General features: G+C 35.8%; 1 protein-coding gene across 3 annotated transcripts in view; it reads left to right on the forward strand.

Moving 5' to 3' along the window:
* Positions 1-9,481, forward strand: part of LOC108367169 (uncharacterized) — a 252,009-nt gene that overhangs the window by 146,551 nt on the left and 95,977 nt on the right. The gene's annotated exons all lie outside the window — the stretch shown is intronic.

Raw genomic sequence — 9,481 nt, forward strand, 5'->3', positions numbered from 1 at the left:
AGCCTTTACAAATAAAAAAAATTTCGGAATATGTACATACATATGTACATACATACGCAGCCATATAACTTGATTTCAAGAGAAACGAATTTTCATTTGGCACGTTCAGAAGGCGAAACAGCTCAGTAACTGGTGCGATTGCACCTTCTGAACGCGTTGTTGCGTACTTCTGATCAACTGAATAGTTGCGTGTTAGATGATCGTAATATTTTTCTGATCATTTGAGACAACATGTTGGTGTGTACCTTTGAGAGTTGAATTTGACAGCTAATGTATGAAGTCGTTCAAAAGACGCATAACTATCACTGATTTTTGTTTAGCAACGGTTGCGCTCAACTGCTGCGCCTTCTGAACCTACCTATTGATAACTTTTTTTTTTTTGATAACACTGCGACAGCTCAAGTTGGTAGTGAGTAAACCCAAATGCAAGATAGAGTTTTTGAATTTCATTGAGTTTTTTTAATAAATACTAAAATTAGAGGTGTATGAATGTAGAATGTGTATGAATGGATGTCTTGTTAGGCCGTTTAAATGGAATTGCGCAGGAGTTTAATATGTATACAATATTGGCTATGAGACAAACCAGATATATAACGTAAGTTTCACTTCTCCAGTGAGGCCCAGGCGCACTTACTAATTTTTATTTGAAGGCTGTGATTATTTACCTGGAATCCTTTAAAAATGATTTTGTTGCCCCCTTTCAGTCGAACTCCGTTCCGCTTTAGCAGCGAACAATTAAAACTATTCAATTGATTAAATTTCCCTCACCACCCTAACGAATTAATTTGGCTGCCAAAATTGATACATCCAGCGAAGGCGACAATTTAATCAAAGTTGCGAAAACAAAGTTGCCGCTGTTAATTGCTTACAAATCTCATCGCAACGTTTCAATTAGAACCTTGCAGCCGAGAAATCTATCGCGGATTTTAAGAGCCTGCTGCTAACTAGGCGGCAAAATGCTTGTTGAATTTTCTGCTTGAAAGCAGCCATTCACTTTCTTGTCCCCCTAAGCGGTGCAGCAACTAATTATTTGCGATATCATTGAGCCGTGAAGTTAATCAAACCAATTTTACTTTAAGGCCAACCACAGCGGTGTCTAACGGTGTAAACGAAATTTAAATAAAATTGGATACACCCATATAAGGGTACGTAGAGTAATGTTATTTCCTTTACTGGTATTTGTAAGTAAAAATAAATTTAAGACTTAAGATTAGTAAGGTATTAGCTGAAATAGTGGAAAAGCTGAAATAGTATACTAAAGTCTGACATTTTTACAACAACATAAAATTAAATTTTTAATTTTCTTTAAGGCTCAAAATCAGCGAAATACAATATACATATACCAATTTAGCTTATAATCTTTTGTCTTTATTATAATAAGTCCATAACTCATTTTCTGCAGAAATGTTGGCCATTCTAGATTTAAGAGGGAATCAAATGCTTTTCAAATGATTTGAATGCAGGTGCGCTAAAGATGTGAATTTCTTTGGCCTCAATACGGGCTGTGGAACTGTTTTTATGTAGATTTCTGTTTCGCTGCAGCAGCAGTTATCACCCGGAAACTCTATTCATGAAATATGCCGAACTTTCTCAGTAAGTATTTATTAAGTGAAAGTTCTTTATCGACTTCGAAAATGATTTCGTTAAATATTTAGAATGTGGTAATTGGATAATTCGGGGACAGAAAAGGAACGCCTGTGTTGAGCGCTACCGCGGCCGGGTAGAGACAAAAACGGGAATAGAGACACAAACAAAGGTAGTGATAGATAAAGAAAAAGGAGGGACGCAGCCAAAGTTAAAAATAAAGACAAATATGAACATATAAGCAGAGACTAGGATGGAGACTAAGAAGAAGATGAAGAGGAAGACTAAGAATAAGAAAAATATGAAGATGAAGACGAAGATGGAGAAGAAGATAGAATATAGGGCTTAGTAACACCATTTTGTTGTGCTCCTCGTGAACAATTTCTTCTACTTCGGAACTTGCGCCTTATATTTTAAGGCAGTCAGATGTGTAATCATATTCAAAAATAATTACGAAATATAGCTTTTTAAACCTTTCTCGTTTTACTAAAATATCTTATTTAGCTATTAAGTTGACTTTATTGCGAGTTTCTAAATAGCTGGCAACCCTCTTCGAAAATAATTTCTAAATAAATTATTTCAAAACCTTTTTCGTTTGACATCCAGATTGTTGTAATATTTTAATTTACTTATTAATTAATTGATTTTACCTATTAAAAAAGTTGGAAACTCTCTTAAAAAAATATCCTGTATTTTATAGCCGCTTCAGCGTGAAAGAGCAACAAATATATTCACACACTCACTTAAAACCCATATATGTAAGCATTCCGAAATCAAAGTGAAACAGTCTAGTACCGTTTTTGTCAATGTATAGTGTACGTGATTCCGTTTTTGTGTACGTGTTTATTGATACATCTGTACTGTAGAATTTTCGGGCGGTACTAGATCTTACTGCCAATATAGCAGTATTACCTATATGTTAAAATATTTAACATTTATAGTTTTACATGCATTTACTCGATCAGATTTTTAATTTTTTTTTTGTCGAAACCAGGCACGAATCAACGCGTAGAGAAAACAACAATCTGACTGCATGCCGCTCTTTGTAATGTTTTCGTGTCCTTTTTAAACTCTTTTAAATTTGCGCGAATTACGACTAAACCCAAGCAGTTTTTTGGGTGTCAAAGGGCTCAGATGTACATCTCCCAACAGCCATTACTGAATTTTTCATTTATTAAAATAAAAAAGTGGGATCAACTTAAATTTAGCAATTTTGTCCAACTTAGTAGGTAAGCTACAATAATCGCCAACAAATTCTTTTAAATAATAATTTTCATAACCGGCAAAGTTATTGGCCACAAAAGCTCTTCTGTCATTTAAATTATTCATAATTTATCATATCCTCTACTGATTTTTAATAACGCCAACAGCCAATGCACTTCTAATCTCTTTTCTTTGTTAATTTTTTATTTTTTTTTTGCTTCTCGCTTTCAATAAAGTTTTAATTCGTTTTTGTTGATAAGCGGTCAGCAAACTAATTGTCATTTTATAATTATGAAAAATTTTTCAAAGTGATATTAACAAGGCAGTTTGATTACATTCCCTTCACGCGTTGTAAAAACCATCAGACAGAGTTACTCAATTTCGCTGCTTCTTGTATATCAGCATCATCCTAACCGCGTCTTGCTTGATTCTGCATTTGACCCCATGCCAACATTTGCACTAAAAACAGCTTTATAATCGCGCGCTTGCATACTTACTGTGGAGACTTGTCAACACTGACGCCTCATTTTACACACACACACAAACATAGAGCTTTAGTGCTCTTATAGTTTTACTACAATGTTCATCCTTGGTAACCTTCTTACTGCTGAGCGCTACCCTTGCCACTTCTGTCTTCAATTTTACACTTTTAAACGACATAACCTCCTCCATTAATGAGAAACTCATAAAAAGTTAGGAGTTGTTGGCCATACTATTTTAACGAACTTTAATTTCTCCTTTCCTCACGCTTTTTTCGCGCTTCACTCAGTGAGTCCGTATGTTTGTATGTAAATGCATTGCCATCACTGTTTGGAAAATTTTAATCCTCGATGAAGACTTGAAGCATAAAATGCAATTTTTACAATCTTTCACTGCCTGTCTCCCAGGCGCCAAGGCATCACTGCGCTCTACATTTCAGTGTGTATATATGTATGCTTTCTTTTCGTTTTTATTCCGTTTATCACATTGCCAACGCATTTTGCTATGAAGTTTGTCAGGCAGGCTGTCTGTCTGCCTGTCAGTTAAATAGTTGGTTAGTTGGTTGGTTTGTTGTCCAACGAAGCTCATAATTGCCATGTTTCACTATCGGATGCTGATGTAGAAAAAACTGTTATTCAGAAGAGGATAAAGCTGATGCTTTCAGCAACAAAGAAGAAAAGTATGGAAATGGAATGAATGAAATGAAATTAAAAATCAAACCAAGTGATACTTTTTAGAGTTGTGTGCACATAATTATTTACTATGTATGTATACTAGCAAATACAAAACACTTTTAGATCCTCTTCTTTTGAAGGTATGTAGAACGTAAGAAATGTATCGGCTTTCTTATATAAATTCTATTTACAAATCAATACCTAGAGTAGGGTGGACCTTAAAATATCAACATCGTGGGGACCGCTTTGTCAACACATATGAAATAAACACATCCACGAAAATCTCAAAATTAAACAAACAAACAAAAGCGGTCGTGTGCGCGGATAAAGTAAGGTGACCTTTACGATTTTCGTGTGTTAACCGTCGGTAGTTGCGTGCTTGGACGTTAATGCTGAACTGCAGCTTTGCCTTTATTCTACAGATAAGCGATAGTAGCCTAGTTGTCCTACAAGTACCCTCCGCTGTCCATGGCCTGTTGGTCTCTTGAATCAATTTCCTTCAATATCTCTATGTCTCGGGAACCATATTAGGCATACCTTGAATACATTACCGATATCTTTAGAGCTGCGAGGCAATCCTCCTGGCTATCCGATATGATATTAATCGTACCCTTCGGTACGGCAGGTTTATTGTGGTTCACAGCCAACTCTTTTATTGCTAAAACTTTTGCCTAATATACGATACAGTGGTCCGGAATTCGAACGGATAATTGTCAAAATTGCTTAGAGAAAACTCCGTAGCCAACCCTATTACCCAGCTTGCATATACCCGTGTAGAAATTTAATTCCCTCCTTTTCCATGGACATTGTGTTTCCATTCTCTTTTTGACGGAATGCTTATTTTAAAGAGCCTATCGAAGATGGGTTTAGGAGCGGAGTAGCGTGAAGTGCAGAAGTGTAGCCGAACCGCAGGTCCTTCTAAAGCACCATACTTCTTAGTCTGATCGTCGAAGCGGTGGCCACGTGTTTTCCTACCAGATTCACTACAGGCAAATTGGTTAATACTTTTAGCGCTTTACTTGAGGTGGTCCTGAAAGCACCTTTGGACCTTGTTCAGTAGTTTTAGGGAACGCTTTTTCAAGGCTACTAAGAAGGACAGTTGGTTTACAGCGCAGTTTGTGTGCTGTGGAGAAGGTATGGACATTAAAGATTTCATGTTGGGAGTCAGGTGTCACGTGAAGTTCCTCAATAGTGAGATATCAGATTTCTTCACTACTGGGAATGGCATGTTATCGGACGATAATTTTCACTTTGTTGGCTGGTTACCAGGGACTCACCAGTGAGGCCACTCTTCTAGACTGTCACATGAGAGGAATGATACACTGGTAAACGACAGATTGAGATCCTTTTTTAATTATTTACCAGTTGCCGAATCCCTAAGTTGAGATATCTGATACCGCAATTAACGGGATAGACACTTATTTACTAGTTCAGCAGCTTTAGCTGAGAAATTGGATCCGATTTCGGCAAGTCTATGGAAAGTATTATATTTCACTACAGGAGCGATAACTTTGCGGCGCTGACGTTCACCAACCTGGAAGTCTGTTAGTGTAGAGAAGCGGGCAAGATTTTCCTGGTAACTTTCGTGAACTTAAGTGGGACGGGCTTTTCAAGTTAATGTTGGAACGGTGATCCACCTAAGCAAAGTCGGCAGGTTTATTATGATGATGCGTAAGCGGTCCATTGGTCCATTATGCTATTGCTGGAACCTCCGCTAGCAATTTTGCAATAATCCTTATGATACGTGATATAAAATGTGGGAAAAAAATAAAATATGGACGGAGTTCAATGAAAATTAGCCTCTTAGTAAAATTGAGGACGGTTAATTCAAAAATGCAATTTGTTTTTGGATAACTTTCATACTATCACTGTAAATGTAGTTTGAAATTGAAAATTTGGATTCTTGTGGTATTTACATAGGTTTCGAATTTCATATTTTTCACATTCGCGAATGCAAAAACATTCGTATTCGCAAAACATTCGTATCATTTGATGTGAATGCGAATATTCGCAACATCCCTGGTATGTACATATAGTTCGTTCTATTTTCAAATGTGAGTTGTCAAATGACAGGGCTTGGTCTGTAGATGTGCAATAAGTTTTTTTTAACGGCTTGCCACCTGTTAAAAATTTTATTAAAATTATTTAATAAGTTTAATGGAATTACAATATGGGTATCAATTGAAATGGGTTTGTAATTGCTTTACTTCTAAACGACACGTACTAGGGTTGTCACATGGTTAAAAAATCAAATTCATTATAATTAAGGGAATAAGGTAACTGAAACATGTATATTTATATGGGTATCAGACAAAAGAAAAAAATGGATATGTATTGCAAGAAATAAGTTAAGAGTAAAAACATTCTTGAGTTAATTTAAGAGTCCAGTTATTTAAAATAAATGTAATCAGGACAAATCACTGATTGACAATGAATGTATTTGTAATGAAATAACAAATACGGTGTCGGAAACATTTGGCTTGGCTCAATTATTATTTTAGGTTAACTAAATTTTACTTTGCAAACATGTTGCAACCCTCTTCGTAATATTTACAAGCTAAAACGTTCTTAAACCTCTTTCGTCTGACTCCCATATGGTGAAGCCTATCTATGCCAATTGCCTAATTCCTTTAATTCAAATGGAATTTGATTTTTTAAGCAGGTGGCAACCCTCCACATGTAGTTAAGAAATAAACCCTTTTCATACACATTTCGATTCATACCCACCTCTTAATAATTCATTTAACTTATTAAGCAATTTTAATTTAATTTATAACAGGTGGCAACTCTTAAAAAAAAATACAACCCCTATTGTCTACATATTAAGCTTTTTAATCTGACACTTCATTTTTGAAAATAGATGGCACTGACAAAAAATGATAAAAATAATTTATTCATTAGCAAAAACGCATTACTTCCAAAAGTGTACAAACGAGCAGGTTTTTATTTCTTCTTTCGAAAGCTGAAAACCTGTACTATTTAAATAAATACTAAAAAAATAACATTATTTTTATACCCGAGCGCACTTGTGCACAAGGATATATTAATTTTGTTCACATAACGGTTGTTTGTAACAGCCAAAACGAATCGAGATAGATATAGACAAATGTATACATAAATGATCAGGATGAAAAAAGAAATCGATTAAGCCATGTCTGTCTGTCCGTCCGTCTGTCCGTCTGTCCGTCTGTCCGTCTGTCCGTGTACACGATAACTCGAGCAAAAATTGAGATATCTCAACGAAATTTGGTATGTAGGTTTCCCTTAATCCAAGGTAGGTTGGTATTGAAAATGGGCGAAATCGGACTTTAACCACGCCCACTTCCCATATAACGGTAATTTCCAGAAATACGAAAACTGCGATATTTTAGTAACTACTGAAGATAATTCACTCAAAATTGATATTTACAATAATTTTTAGACGAAAAATAAGAATATTATAAATTTTTGGAAAATGGGCGTAGCCACGCCCACTTATGGTTACATGTGTATATCTTGGTAACCGCTGCACCAATTTCTTCCAAACTTGGCACAGTTGTTGGCCTTGGTACAGCATAAAAAACCGCCGAAACTTTTTAAAATCGGACAATAACCACGCCCACATCCCATATAACGGTAATTTAGAGAAATACAAAATCTTCGATAAATCAGTAAATATTGAAGCTAATTTATTCAAAATTGATGCTTGCAACAATTCTTTACCAAGAAATACGTTTATGGTAAAATTTTGGAAAATGGGCGTGGCACCGCCCACTTATGATCACATATAAGTATATCGGTAACCGTTCTACCAATTTGTACCAAACTCGGTATGGTTATTGTACTTGCCACGTGTAAGCAAAACGTTGAAAATTATTGAAATCGGACTAAAATAACGGCCGATTCTCATATAACGGTAAATTTAAGAAATGCTTGAAACTTCAATATTTCGAAATTGAAGGACGCTAATTTACGGCTTACCATTTAGCGGAAGGTTTCGGAAGGGTGAAAAAACATATATTTAATACTTGCGCCGGGTATTTAATGTTCGGCTCCGCCCGAACTTAGACTTTCTTACTTGTTAGTGTATAAATTACGTTTACAAAAACATCAAACGCGTTCACATCGCAGACAACGAATTTTTCGATTTTATCCCACTTAGGCGTGCGACTGCGCGTCGTCGTTCATGGTGCAGCATGTCAAATGGTGCATCTAGCAGAAGAGTTTGAAGCTCACCTAAAATCGCGACAGCACAGAGTCAAAAGTCCTAATTGTATTCCGTCCTGAGTTGAACAAAAAAAAAGTAGTATTCGCACTAGCAGTAATAGAAAATAATTGAATTACTATAGAGAATCCATGAGCACACAAATTCCTCTAACTGAACTTTGGCACACTGTTCAGGCACTTTGCAAAAATTTTTCGCTTCCTAGCACTTAGTGGTGGGAAAAAAATGTTCAATGTTGCTGCACTGCCGCTATTTTTAGTACATTTTTGCAAGCATTTTTCAACTTTACCATCCTTTTGTGTTTCTTAAAATTTTTCAATTAAAATAACGGGAAACTGCAATGAGTTAAACTTTTTCATTGCAATTGCTGTTGTTCTTATTATGGAACAATTTTAGTAGCGAACAATTGCGAAATTGAAGTGTACAAACTTTTAAAATATTTGTAGTTGCAACAAATGTTTAACCCCTTAATTTTTTGGTATTTTTTTGTTTCATTGCAGGAAGTCGAGTGAGGTACCACAGTAAGAAAGTAGCACATGTAGTAGGAAGAAACTAAGCGAATAAAGCGAAACAATAAAAAGCGAAAAAACGAATGACTAAAGGAAGTGTACGTGCAACTGAAAAAGTAGAGCAAAAACTGAAAGAAAGCAAAACGAGAAGAGGCAGAAGAGGTGTGAAAAATTCCACAGCCAGGAAGAGTAGCAGGAAAAGCAGTCGCAACAGGAACAACAGTAGCCAGAATAACAACAGCAAGAATAACAAAAGTATGCCAAACAATTGCACCACTACAACACTGCGAAGCACCAACGAGAGCAACAACAAGGCAGGCTGCTAGTGAGCCAACAACAGATTACGATGAAATGTTGACGACAGGAAGTGTGTGACGACAGGCGACAACGGCGCCGCACAGTGCCGCGACTCCATACAAATGATGGACAAAAATAGAAGGAGTGGTCAGAATTGGCTGAAACTTCACACCTAGAAGTATTATGCCCCTCTAATTTCAAAAATGAAATCGGTTTTTCTGTACCGGTTACTCATTTCGAGAAAACCGAGTTTTTCTTGCATTTTTATATGAAAATAGTCATTGTGGACATGTGTTGATATAAGTGGAAGGAGGCATCAGAATGGGCTGAAACTTTACACCTGAAAGGACTATATCACGGCAATTTAAGAAAAAAAAAAACGTTTTTCAGCATCTGTTACCATTTAATTAAAAAATTTTTTTTTTTACAATTTTATAAACAGGTAAAATAACTCATAATCATCGTAGACATATGTTTATAAAGACCGAAATAGTATTCAGAACTTGTTGAAACTTTACACCTAAAAGGAC

Source organism: Rhagoletis zephyria, unplaced genomic scaffold, assembly GCF_001687245.7.
Source record: "Rhagoletis zephyria isolate East Lansing unplaced genomic scaffold, Rhagoletis_zephyria_1.1 Rzeph_scaffold_00002, whole genome shotgun sequence".
NCBI classification, from domain to species: domain Eukaryota; kingdom Metazoa; phylum Arthropoda; class Insecta; order Diptera; family Tephritidae; genus Rhagoletis; species Rhagoletis zephyria.